Raw genomic sequence first — 14,620 nt, 5'->3', positions numbered from 1 at the left:
ATAAAATGCATACATAGAAAAAATAAATAGAGAAAATGGGATGAGGCTAAAATTATTGGTTTATGTTATATAACTAAGGAAACAACCTGCAAAAAACTTCAATTTGAAGGGATGACGATGTCAGTGCAATTAATATTATTTTGACATGATACATAATTCTGAATTCTTTAAATTATAATTTATTAATGAAAAAAGAAAAGTGAATCACACACGTAGCATATGCCATGCGTTGTGCTGGGGTGTTGGGATACAGTTAGAGTGAGACATAAGTCTTGTCTAATATTGGTTATCTATGGCTGCATTAAAAAATGCCATGAATTTATTGGTTTAAAACAGCACTCATTTGTTTTCTCTGTTCCCCTGGGTCGGTAGTGGGTTGGTTCTATGCTCAGGGTCTCACAAGGCTGGGATCATGGCACTGGCCAGGCTCCTTTGCATCTGGAGCTTGGGGCTTTTCCCAAGCCTGTGAAGGTTGTTGGTAGAATTCAGTCCTTCATTTCTGCAGGACTGAGGTCCTCACTCTCTTGTTGTGTGCTGGCCAGCGGTTGCTCTGGACTCCTAGTTGGCATGTGGCCCTCTCCCAACATGGCAGCTCACCTCCGCCAGTCTGCAAGAGAATCTGTCCCAGTCTGAACTCTGCCCCTTTGCCAGAGTTCCCAAGCGACCAAGTCTGGCCACCCAGGATAAGCTCCTTCAAATCGATTAACTCAAAGTTAACTGACTTGGGAGAGCACGGCTGCAATACCTCTTTACTTTGTCATCTAATGGAACCTCATTACAAGAGTGAAACCTGCCATGGTCACAAGCTCAGTCCACAGTCAAAGGACGTGCCACGGAGTGGAGGTCTGGGGTCACACAAGAATTATTCTTTCCCTCTCACAAGGTTTCATTCTAGTTCAGGGTTTCCAACGTGGCTATGCTTCAGATTTGGGGGAGACTTCTTACAAAATGCATATTTACAGGCCTCTGTACAAATATGAATCAGATTCAGAATCAGATTGTGTCCCCTGAGTCAGATATGTATCTTTTTATAAGCTGCACAAGTAACTCCTGTGCACCCAGCCCCCTGCCACTGGGACTTCTGATAACCACTGCTCTATTAAATCTAGACATCTCACCTGGCTGTCATTTGATTAAGGTATTAAAGCATTTTCAAACTACAGTCGAGTTCACGAGAGGTTGAGTAACATAAATGGGATCATTAAAAATTGAATGACAAAGGCAGGAACATCATTCTAGCCTCTAGAATTAGCAATCTGTTGCTTATACCTTGAATTACACTACTTCTTAAGGGACCAATCCCCCACCCTGCCATAAAACTAAGTTAATAGCTAAGTCTCATAAAAAAGTCATCACTCCTTGGCATCAAATCAATAGACTATTACTCACAATGAATGCTTTTAAGTATTATCACTAATTTAAACTTGGAGTCTCATTCCAAAGGCTGCAAAGTTGGCAGTTTAGATCTAAATGCCAACTACTAGCAAATGAAATTTGGGCAGATTACCAAATATCCTCTTGTACTTCCTCTAAAATCAATTTCCCCAAAGTGTGTTCTATAGAACTTAATCTTGTCACATTAGCTATTTGAAAAATATTATCTTATTTACCCTCTTGAGGATTTCAGGGATTTTAGCTATTTCTAGAAATTGACAAGGAAGTGTGGTAAAGTGACGTTTTAAGTATAAATGGCAGGCATGTCTTCCTCATGGATAAAGCAGACACATTTCAGTGTATACATTTCATTGCTTCTACTCTGAATGCTCATAGGACTTCTTATGTTGTTTTCTTCTATTTCTGCCTCCAGATTGCTCTCCAGAATGTGGAGATTGCCAGAGAAGTGACCCCAGCAAAGGAAAATACTGCTCTCCCTAAATTCAAGTAAGAACATTACTTTGCAATAAGGTATCATGAGTAAATTAATGCAAAAATAATCATTTCTCTACATTCCTATGAGATAATTGTCTTCTTTGATATTAAACCTTCTGAAATGCCTTTCTCTGTTCCATAAAAATGGCAATTGTTAAAAATAGCTTATTATGGAAAGCGTAGCAACAATCAGAACATACTCCAGTGTTTAGTCCTGGTTAGACAGCATTTGGATGTATCTTTCCACAATATCTGTTTAAACAACCACACTGAATTTATGTTGTTCCTTTCATAAGCACTGTTCATTGGAATGAGAAATATCATTTGGTTTTTCAAAAACCTCCTTTGTTAGTAAGGGGTTAGTGACCTCTCATCAAAATGACAACTGGAGTCATGCACTCCAGTGCATGTGGAGTCCTGGACAGGGCAGGTGTGCTACAACCCGCGGGGGAACCTGGCAAAGTGACCAGGTAACTGTCATGTTCTCTTTTGTTTGCTCAGAGCAAGGTGTGAATAAGTAAGAAATTAGTAAAACACCTTCAGAAAGAGAGAGTCAGCATGCATGGTGCAGATAGAAGATCAATGTGGTTTCTGACCTTGTGCTAGAACAAGCAATACTTTCAGAAGGAAAAGTATTCATTAGAAGGTGCAGAACCTGGCTGCCAAAGCTTAGGATTGAAGTCACTAAATCTATTTTTCTAATAAATTGTCAAAGTATTTTTGAGTTCTTATGTTCAGGCAGGCCAAGAACTTGCAGTGTGGCTTTAGTGAAAATCATAAAATTCATTGTTACCTTTTATGTTTCAAAAAGTGCTAATACTGAAAAGTATATTGTGTACATATTGATGTATTAAATTATGCTTACATAGGATATAAAGGTGACAAAAGTCTTTGAATATACTTTCATGTGCTATGCAAATCACAGAATTTTTTGTTTTGTTTTGTTCGAGACAGAGTCTTACTCTGTCACCCTGGCTAGAGTGCAATGGTGTCATTGTAGCTCACTGCAGTCTCCAACTCTTGGGCTCAAGCGATCCTCCTGCCTCAGCCTCCCGAGTAGCTGGGACTACAGGCACGTGCCACCATGCCTGGCTAATTTTTTCTATTTTTAGTAGAGATGGGGTCTTGCTCTTGCTCAGGCTGATCTCAAACTTCTGAGCTTAAGTGATCCACCTGCCTCAGAAAATTGTGGAATTTTAGGACTGGATGCATCCATGCAGATTGCCTATTAAAGAAGTTCCCAGGATGGGTTCTCGAGGACCACGGCAAAGTTCAGAGGCATTTAGAATTACACAATTAGGCCTCAGAGTTGCCCTGGTTTGCAGATACTCTGTTAGATGTGGAAGCCATATTGTGCTATATTTCTTCTAGTAGAATCCAGGCAGGGATGGGTTGCTAATAGATGGATCCTTCTTTTCCCCATCCCAATCTAATCCCTGATTATTAAAATTCAAGTAGCTTTATTTGTCATTCTTAAACACTGTATTTTCATTATTCAAATAAACTCAGAAATTTCTAAAGCACATTTTCCCATGAAGCAGAAAGAACCCTTTCTAGTACCCTATAAATGCTAGATTACATCCAAAGTTTTGAAGTAGCTAGACCTTTTCTTCAAATAAAATACCATAGAGAAGCCCAATAGACCGAACGGAGCCAAAAATAGCACTTTGATTGCAACGAGGTTGGGTGACCTGGAACTTGGCCACCCTGCCTGCCGCTGCTTTTCCTAACCCCTGAATCCTGGATCCATTCCTCATTCCTCAAACCTTCCCGACGAGATGGCCATTAATATTTCTTTGAGCTCTGTGATTCCGTGGTTTCTCAGTCCTTCATTTAAAAGCCTATGTGGAAAAATTAACTGGAGAACACCAAAAACAAAGAATAGAAGTAAGAACTTCCAAAATTGTGCTGTGCCAGTCACCTGGGGTGAAGTTATGGCTCTGCAAGGTGACATCGGTTACCTAGGGAGGAGTTCCCAGGGCCGGGGGTTGCCCTGCACACTTTCCCACCACCGCTGTGCAAGGCCGGCGCCACAGAATTTCACAGTCTCACGCCCAGTAAGTCCTCACCAAAGCCCCACAAAGAGAAGAGAGGGAAGGCAGTCCTGTGAGGAGCAAAGGCATTCACTTGAGGGTGGCTGCTTCCGTTCTCAGAGCACTTTCTTCCAACTTTCTGTCCTCTCTGCTTGGCAAGAGGAGATCCCGGCCTTCCTGGGCATTTTCTTCTTGCCAGAACAAGGTTTCTATCATACACATACTTAATATTTTAATGGGCAGAGTTTATGCTATCGCTGCTTTTCTGTGCTTTGGGATGTTTCAGGCAGCTGCCCTAGTACTTTAACTGGTCTTTCCGGGGTCTGTCTCCTCTTTGGGTCACACTTTGCAGGTACGCACAGGATGCAGCTACTACTGGCCTATTTGCCACCAGAATGGCCGTTCAAATTCCCAGTCCTCTCAGGCACGTTTGTGATTTTAGAGTCATTGGCTTTCCTGAGAAAACAGCTCTATTTCTCGTTTTGCTGACGGTGTTGCCCCTCCTGGATAAAACGGCACGATGATCAAATGCAAGTAGGCTCAGCCTCGAGCCTCGGACTGACTTCACATCCGGGGCAACTGTCTGAACCCTCTGACTGCCATCTGCCTTGTCTGCTGATTGCGGGACACGCCTCCTGCAGGGCAGGCAGGTGGAGCTCCCGGCCCGGGGCTAATGGCAAGGAGACTCCTCAGGTCTAGAAACAGAGATGTTCACTTGCGTTTTGGTCATTTGCTTATTTTCTCTTTCTATGGGAGTTTGAGGGAAGAAACTATAATTTCTCTTTGTGACTCCAGTATTTACTACTGTGCCAAAATGCATAAGGTCTCAATAAACATTTAGAAAAATTAATCAATTGATGGGAACATTTCTGTACATTTTAGACTTTCTCTCACAGTTGAGAAAATCTGGCTACACTTTAGAAATGTTTCCTCTGATTGCTGTCTCCCTGCCCCCCAGCCAGCACGCATGGACTCCGGGAGCTCTGGGTGCTGCTTTCTCTTTGGGGCAGACTGATCTGGGCTGCGTTAGCCTCGGTGATTCCATCTCTCCTATTCAGGAAAATTCAGTCAAGAGAAGGCTGGACAGTGCTGTCCAGGTGACGACCCCAGCAGCCGCCTGAGACTAAAAGTGGGTTCATGTATTTTCACAAGAAAATCTTTAGGTCACCATTGGACACCTCTGGTGATAGAGAAAATAGCAAAAATTTCTCAAAAATACTGTCATAAGTATCATGTCAAATGCTGGTTACTGTATCAAAGCCACAGAGCAGAATGAGAGACGCAGGGGATGACGACAAGGGAAGTGATGGAGACACGTGGTGCTTCCCGTGCAGTGGACTCGTTCCCGCGACCTCCCACACCCACCAGCCCTGCTGCTGTCTCTGCCTCAGGCGCTTCCCTGCCTCCCGGGCTGGAGTGTTCCCGGTGACGGGCCACCACCCATGGCTACAGAGCCTCAGCCGCAGTCAGTGCCCCATGTGCTAACATCCCTGCTGCCTCCCCTGTCCTGGGTGCCATGGCCCGTCTCCCACTCAGCCTCCACCGCCCCGCAGAGGGGCAGCCACAGCAGGGCCCCTGCTTTGCTCAGAGAGGCAGTTACACCCAGGGGAATTGCTGGCGGTTACAAGCCCACTAGGTTGACTAGTAAAACAGGAGCGGGGCTCAGCCTTACAGGGCCTCCTTTCTCTTCTTTTTACTCTTTTTTTAATCTTTTTTATTTTTTACTTTTTTTTAATATAGACGGGGTCTCGCTCTCGCTCAGGCTGGTCTCGAACTCCTGAGCTCAAGCGATCCTCCCGCCTCGGCCTCCCAGAGTGCTGGGATTGCAAGCGTGAGCCCCTGGGCCCGGCCCCTTACAGGGCCTCTGCACACACTGGCGCTCACTTGGTTTAATGCTCTGACCTCTTTACAGTTTAATTTGCACACATTAATATGCATGATTTGAGTTGGAATGTTCTATGAGTCTTAACAAAGGCATAATGCCATGTGACCACCATTACGGTACCACATGGAGGAATTTCAGCACTCAAATATTTCCCTGTGCTCCAACTACTCCTTCCGCTCCTCAGTTCTGAATCCCTGGAAACCACTGAGCTTGTACTGTGTCTGCAGTTTTCCTTTTCCCGAATGTCACACCACTGGATTCATACAGTATGTAGCCTTTTCAGACTGGGTTCCTTCAGTTAGCAATTTGCATTTTAAGATTCATCCATGTCTGTTTGTGGCTTTTTTTTCTAAATTAGATGTCACTCTATAGTACCTCCGTTTGTTTATTAATTCATCTACTGAAGGTGGTTATGAATAAAGCTGCTATAAACATTTGTATTCAGGCTTTACATAAGCTTTCAGATCAGTTGCTTGAATACTTAGTGTAACTGCTGCACTAGATGTTAATCTCTGTAAGAAACTGTGAAACTGTCTTCCAAAGTGGCAGTAACATTTTGCACTCCCTTCTTTGCCACCACTGCTTTCTTCTTCTCCTTCTCTCTTCTCTCTCTCTCTCTCTCTCTCCCCCCCCTTCTCCCTTCTCACACTTACACACAAGAAAACCTCAGGAAATTTTAGGTAGCTATGTAACACATTAGTTTTGGAATTAGCAAATTGGGAAATACCATTATAAACAACACAAATGAATGATAAAGAACAGATACAATATGAAGCGTCTTCCTCAAATCACAGTATATACTTAGTCAACGTCTTCCTCCATTTCTCTGCAAAATTCAGTCATACAGGTGATGATTCCTCGATTCCTTTCCTCTTGAAATTTCAATTGTTCATAAATTCCAACTCAACTCTTTCAGCCTCCTCATCCACGTTCTGATTATTATTTCTGTTCTTTGTCATATCTAGGTATATTTTCACTTCATTCTTATATCTCATCTTTCCTCAGGGGTTTTATCTCCGTACCGCATTCCTCCAAAGAGATGCTTTGTTCCTTATTAAGAGCTTTCCTATTTCAAGGCACTTTCCTACTTGCTTATTTTTGCTTTTGCTGCCTGAACTTTTGTTGTGGTGTTCAAATAATTATTGCCAAGATCAATTTTAAGGAGCTTTCCCTCTATGTTTTCTTCTAAGAATTTTACTGTTTCAGGTCTCATGTTTAGGTCTTTAATCCATTTTGAGTTAATTTTGTAGGTGGTGTAAGATAGGGTCCAGTTTCATTCTTTTGCATGTAGATATCCAGTTTTCCCAACACCAGAGTGTGTTCTTGGTGGCCTTGTCAAAAATGAGTTGACCATATGCGCTTGGGTTTATTTCTGGGCTCTCCATTCTGTTCCATTGGTCTATGTGTCTGTTTTTATGCCAGTACCATATTGTTCAGATTACTGTAGCTGTGTAATATAATCTGAAATCAGAAAGTGTGATGCCTCAAGCTTTGTTTTTCTTTTTCAAGATTGCTTTAGTTATTTAAGTCTTTTGTGGTTCCATTTGAATTTTAGAATTGGTTGTTTTTCTGTTTCTGTGAAAAATGCCACTGAAATTTTGATAGAAATTACATAGAATCTGTATATTGCTTTGGGTAGTATTGGAAATTTTAACAATATTAATTAAATCTATAAAATGAGATATAAAACTGAAAAGTTTTTGAACAGCAAAGGGAACAATTAACAAAATGAAAGGGTAACTTATGAATTGGGAGAAAATATTTGCATATCATATATCTGGTAAGAGTTTAGCATTCAAACTATATAAGTAACTTCCACAATTCAATAGGAAGAAATAGTCTAATTAATATTGTGCAAGATATCCGAATAGACATTTTTCCAAGGAAGACATACAAATGATTAACAGGGACAGGAGAAAGTGCTCAACATCATTAATCATCAGGAAAATGCAAATCAAAATCACAGTGGGATATCGCCCTACATCTTCTAGGATGGCTATTATTTAAAAAATACAATAGATGATATGTGTCAGCAAGGGTGTGGAGAGAAGGAAGTCCTGGTACACTGCTAGTGGGAATGTAAATTGGTACAACCATTGTGAAAACCAGTTTGGAGTTTCCTTAAAAAATTAAAAGTAGTACTAGCATATAACCAAGCAATCCCTCTATTAGGTATGTACCCAAAGAAAATGAAATCAGCACCTTGTAGAGATATCTGTGTTCCCATGTTCATTGCAGCATTATTTACAGTAGGCAAGATATGAAAACAACCAAAGTACCCATCAATGGACAAATTGATAAAGAAATTGTGGTATATGTACACAAATGGGATGCTTTTCTGGCTTACGTACTTAATAAAGAATGAGATACTAACATTTGCAACAACGTGGATGAACTTAGAGGACATTATGCTAAGTGAAATAAACCAGACACAGAAAGACAAATACGTATTATCTCACTTATATGTGGAATGTTAAGTCAAATACATGGAAACAAAGAGTAGAATGGTGGTTACCAGGGACAGGAAGGGGGAGGAGATGGGGACATGCAAGTCCGAGGCTACAAACTTGCAGTTACATAAGATGAATTAGTCTAGAGATCTAGTGCACAGCATGAGGACTCTGGTTAATAATGTTACATTGTAGACTGAAAATTTGCTAACAGAGTAGATTTTAGGTGCTCTTTAGTACACACACACACACACACAAAGTAAAAACTTGTTTTGCAACTAAAGAGAAATAATATATGTACAACATTGTGAATTTACTAAATGCCTTTGAATTGTATACTTTAAATTGGTCGATTTTATTCAATGTAAAATTTGCCTCAATAAAAACAAGTATAAGAAAATAGGGAAAAACATCCTTCCTATTATACAAAACACAAACACAAATTCTACCACCTTTAACAAATTTTTCACATGCCAATCTTAGCCCTTTCCTGTATTCCTATATAAGAGTATTTTAGATCATTTTTTGGTTTCTCCACCAGATTGTGAACTCTTGAAGAGAAAGTGTTGAATCACTGTTGCTGTTAGTACTTGTCTAATCCCAGTCATTTCACCCAGCCTGTCTGTCCCACGCTCTCCATGCTAACAATGTTCCTGGTATTTTGTCCTGGACCTTGTTTTTAGTTAACTGAATCCAGCTCACATCGTGTTCACATTCCCAATTCCCAAATTCGTTTCTCTAAACCTTATTCCCCTCAGATACTGTATCTGGATCTCTGGACTTAAACTTTGTATTTGATTTTCCTAATGAGCTTTAACATAAACAGTACTTTTCTTTTAATTGTCAATATAATTTCAACCTCCTTGCATTTCCATAAACCAATTCTGCAAGAATAGCCATTTGGCAGGCATTTCCATCCTTCCTAACTCCATGGATAGGTGGGGAGATGGGCCAACAGAGCTTCTCAGGTGTCATTTACACACTGTACGTTCTCATTTTGTAAATTTAATTGAGCTGAACTGACACAATATTTATTGCTTCAACAATTTATTATTTTGAGTATTGAAGAAAGAAAATAACACTAGTACAATGGATAGGGTTTAGGGGTTTTTAACCTTTATTTTTAACTAGTGTAGTTGCTAGTGTCTGTATATAAATGATTAAAGATGAGAAAATGATGCAAAAATTCATGTTAGATTTCTCAGTGATGAATAATAGTATGTAAACAGTTGTACGCTTTTGAAATGTGATATTATCTTTTTTTATTTAAAAAGTCCAATTTGGGTTTCTCTACATAATATTTTTTATCATGTAGAAAAAAATATGAAGGAAAACTATCATTCCTTCATATTGGTGGAAAATCAATAGTTTAAGAAGGGGCCAATTGGCCAAATGAAGAAACACAGTCCCCTTGAGATGAATGCCACACCGTAATACAAGAATTGTTATGCTATTTGCAAACCAAGACATATTATCAAAATTATTCTACACTTGTGTGTTATAGTATATAATGTATGAATTTAAGGGAGCAAGTGGTGACATCTAAATAAGAATATAAGATTATTTTCCAAAGTAAGATCAATATGAAGAAAGCATTTTAGAAGAATTTCATTTACAAAGTGAATATCCCAGTATAAATCCTTATGAGTTGAAGAGACAGAAGATAATCCTTACATAATAATAACACAAGCCAATTATATAGTGTTTTATGTCTTTTTAAAAATGTGAACACACCATTCAGCATTGATATATACATGGCAAGTTCTATTATTGTCATTTGCATTTCTCCAAAGTTATGTATTGAGATAATGCCAATCAAGAACTACCTCTTCAGGTTTTTGACAAGTATTCCACAACTCTTTTACAGCATGACACTAAACCATTTTAATATTGCAGGGTTTCAAGACTATAAGAAATGAATTTTTAATTAAGTAACAGATAATGAACTGAAAGAGAGTAATATGTAAAAGATGAACAGATGTTGCTAAATCAAAATTATTTCATGTTTATGTCTACAGATTGCCATTATATCAGTAATAAAAGTAGCCCTAAGTGTATTAGGAGATATTTTTCAAGAAAACATATATTTTGGCATGTGAATGTGCATATGTGTGCATGTGTGTGTATACACTAGACATCTTTTAAGAACTACTTCATATTCTCTTGGTTTCATCCAACTCTTTTGGTCACTTCCTCCAAGAAGTCAAATTCCCTTGATATTGGCATAACTTACGCAGGCGCAAGTCACCAGCTCTTAATCTTGTCCCTGCATCTCAGCCACTTATCTTTTCTCTCCTGCCTGGCAATTTCCTATCGAGCTGAGACACCCAGGAGCTCAGAGGTGCTACAGAAATAACAGTCCATAAGGCAAATCTCTAACAACTTGGAGACGAGAGCCAGTGGACACATTCGTCTTTCCTTTTGACAAACTGGAAAACCACTGGTGCTTCCTATCAAGCAGTGGCCAACTTTGTATTGCATCCTGGCATGGCTTGAACCCCTAACCTGACCCACTCTCTCACTCTTCCCTAAGGTCCTGAACTCGGCAGCTATTATCAACATCTCTACAGCCTTACTTTGCCATCAGCAAAATCTTCTCTATGCCCTCAAGTCCCACGAACTTTCCCTTCATCTTCCTGCCCTAACTCAAATTTGGATATACCTTGGGGCCAATGCTTCATCTCCAGCCTTGTCACATGGTGCCCTCTCTTCTCCTGCAGTTCAGGAACCGCCCGACCTGACCACAGCATGTGCTCACCTTGCTCCTCTTTGTTCCTCCCGATCTTTCCTTTTCTCATAAACTGCCGCTCCCTGGCCACGCGCTGCAGCGGGTGTCACTGCTCATCAACACACCGGATGGCATCGTCTGCTTCAGCAGGTGCTCACACCTGGGCACTCCGCTCATTCACTAAAGATTTTAGCACTTAACTAACAGCCTTTCTCTACACTGCTTCTGTGGTTCTTACTCTTTGACATTCACATACGTGATTAATGCCGCTTCCCGTTTGCTGACTGTCCCTTGCTCCGCAGGCGCCCTTCCTACGGGCTTTCCCTAAAGTGTATCCTTGTCTGTGACTGTACCTTCCCCACAGTCTCAGTTTTATGACTGTATTCTATCTCTGCAATTCACTTACTTGAGATACACTGTTCCAGAGTTTGTCCCTTTACCTTGTCAATGTCCATGACACTTTATGCCTTCATGTCATCCTTATAGAACTTACATTCCATGACATATCAGTGTAATCACTATTTGCATACACCCTCCACTTTTCTGCCTTTCTCTCCTTCTTGCAACTCGCTTGGAAAAACCTTAATTAGTGTTACATCAAATTTCTGTCTGCTTACCCAAGTTGCAGAATACGACACAAAGAAAAAAAAAAAAAAAAACCTGTAGCAATCTTGATGCATTCACTTTTAATTTGTGGCCCCAAACCTCAGTGGGGTCATGACTGTGACTGGTCAGTAATCATTCATCTGATTTCCCTATTGTTATCTTCACTCTCCCCAAACTGTTGGTGACTCTCCCTTATCACCATAGTGAATAATCTTACTTTTACTTTACTATAATAGAAGGAATAAGAAGGAATTACCTATCTATTGATCAAGAAATGTACAAACTACACGCATTTATACCACGTCCCTTCTTACTATGAATGGAATGCATGTGCTCCCATCTTATCCCAAAACTCTTCACTTTTATATTGGATTTCATTTTTTTCCACCAGTTTGAGGACATTGTTCCTGAAACTGTATCTTATTTATGTGAGTATCACCACCCTGTCTCTCTCTACTCTATTTCTCTATCTCCATGAGAACACAAACATGGTTATGTGCTAAAATTAAAAATAAAATTCCTTCTTTACTTCCACTTCTCTATGTAGCCCCATCCTGACATGTCTGCTTCCCACGATACCAGCCCCTCAAAGTAGGTGTAAGTATCCCATGTTTCCAAATCTGCACATTTTATTCTCTTTGCAACTGTTACAAACAGGGTTTGACCCGCGATTCCACTGCAACCATTCTTATCAAGGTGACCAGTAGAAATTTAACATGTGTTGCAACCTGTTCATTCTTAACTTAAAACATCCTCCTTCACATCCCATTTGTAGGATGTCATTCATATTGCTTAAATGTTTAAACAATATACATTGGACCTCCAAATGTAAAAATATGATTAGTGTATTTCAGGTAAAACAATTTTAAATATCCCCCTTCAAAATTAAATATCATTTTTTGTGGAATTTAGGCTTTATTGCCTTTTTAAACAACATTTATTCCCATGAAACTTTCTCAATTCTTTTCAATTTTTAAAAAATCATAATTATTCATTTTTAGCAAAATAAGGAAAAACTTAAAATTTTTCTTAATCAAAGTGATACTTTGTGATATTGATTTTGCTGAGGATGACAAACTCTTCCATAAGAGTTCTACAATATGCTTAGAAAATTGACACAGGTTGCGTTAAAAGTTGTCTAAAGAAATGCTACTTAGGTCAAAACTTTGTGCCACCGTTCACTAGTTGTGACACCTTTGACAGTTTCTTAAAGTCTCAGAGTCAGTTCCCATATAGAGTATAATGTTATGATAAGAATCAATGGACAATATGTATAAAGTGATTAATGTAATGTTTATCAAATAGTAAGCAAATAATATTAGAGAATGAGTTTAAGAAATCAAGCCCTTTTACTTTCTTTTTTTTTTTTTGTAGTTGATGGATTTTTTTTTTAATTCAGGATACTATGGGAGTACAAACATTTTGGTTACATGAAATATGTTTGCCTTGCTCACAAATAATTTTGGAAAATGTTGTACTTAAAATTTTATTTCAAGGTGACTTAAGGAAGACACTGAGACTTCCAGAGCAACAGAAATTGCATATTGTCTCTTGTCAAGGTGAGATCCCTAATTCTTTTTCTCAAAAACAAACGTTAGGATATCCAAAGTCATTGCATATTCTGCTTTTACTTGCAAGTCACACAATCTAAAACTTTTGTAGAAAAAGTTTTTAGAATATCAATCATTCAATCAGCAAATATCTATCATGATCAACTACATTTAACCCAATTATGTGATATTCAAATTATTTAAATTTTATATAAAATTTTCTTTAGTGAAACTAATATTATTTCTACAATGGCATTATTAAATTTGAACAGAAAGGTCTACAAGGACAGGAAAACATTTGTCAAAAATCATAAATGGACATTAAAAATTAATTAGCACATCCAAACAATAATTTTGCTGCTACTGTTTCATCGAAATCACATCTTCGCCCCAGAACAATTGACTGAGAGTTATTGTGGGTCAACATGAATAAATAAAAATTTTTATACCTAGAAAAGTAACTCATACTGTGTATAGCTGTATTGAGGTGATAGCTTCCACTACATTGTGATGGCATTTTCAAAAACAATGCAAAAGAAAGTATTACATTTTATATTTATTAATTTATTTATTTTCTCTTTTTAAATTTCAGAATATAATGGAGGTAAAAACATTTTGATTACATATATTGCCTTTGTATCGCCCAAGCCAGAGCTACAAGCATGCCCATCTTCCAGACAGTGTGCACCATTTTTCATTTATTTTTATTAAGATATTTTATACTATCTTGGTCTATGAAGTGTTTTTTAGATTTCCAAACTAATTGCTGCATGGGGGTACAGGGAGAATGAAACTCTTGCAGTTATTTTTCAAAGTTCTCAAAAACCTTTCTGCAAAAGTATGTTGAACCAAGTATGTGCACGTTATGTTTTCTTTAGATTTATGAAACAAATATCAAAAGATTTGGAATTTAAATTTAGTTAAAATTTTATGTCAATCTTTTAAATGGATTATATCATTTCAAGGAAAACTGGAGAATTTTTTGTTATTGTTCTGGTGTGAAATATAGCTTTGCTACTTGTAACTATAAAAAACTTTTATACCTAAAAATAATAATAAAATAAAATTTTATTTCATTTTTGCAGTAGCCTTGTTAAGTAGATGATATTCTTGGGCCCATTTTGTAGCTGATAAAATTAAAAAGAAAAAATAAGTACTAAATTGTACAATGCCATCCAGATATAAACTTAGGTTGCAGACAATTCATGAGCATGGATCAATTGTCACGCTTCTTTTGCTATGAAATGAGTTCCGTGGTCAGGAGTAATGCTATGTATGATGTCATGATATTTGACAGGACATTTTATAAGTTCGTGGATGGTAATTTTGACAAAAGCACTGTAATCAGTGAAGGCAAATCAACACATATGGTGAATATGAATATCTATTCTACCATGATGGAAGTGGTCCCACGTGATCAATCTGGCAGCTTTGAGTCACCCAGGAAAGAGTGCCGTGTTAGCAGGGACTGTGACCAGATCATCCTGGTGGGCAGAGGT

General features: G+C 38.6%; 1 protein-coding gene across 2 annotated transcripts in view; it reads left to right on the top strand.

The window, feature by feature from the left end:
* The window catches only part of SNTG1 (syntrophin gamma 1), a 599,834-nt gene that overhangs the window by 8,740 nt on the left and 576,474 nt on the right, over nucleotides 1-14,620 (top strand). Inside the window, exon 2 of one of the 2 annotated variants that reach the window (XM_045560546.1) lies at nucleotides 1,808-1,881. The gene's annotated coding sequence lies outside the window, so the exon portion shown is untranslated. Of the gene's footprint in view, nucleotides 1-1,804; nucleotides 1,882-14,620 lie in introns of those variants that run through there. The other variant, XM_045560545.1, reaches the window with a different exon arrangement.

The sequence above is a fragment of the Lemur catta genome, chromosome 9 (assembly GCF_020740605.2).
Source record: "Lemur catta isolate mLemCat1 chromosome 9, mLemCat1.pri, whole genome shotgun sequence".
NCBI classification, from domain to species: domain Eukaryota; kingdom Metazoa; phylum Chordata; class Mammalia; order Primates; family Lemuridae; genus Lemur; species Lemur catta.
The sequence above is the reverse complement of the archived record's forward strand: the minus strand, read 5'-3'. Positions and strand labels throughout refer to the sequence as shown.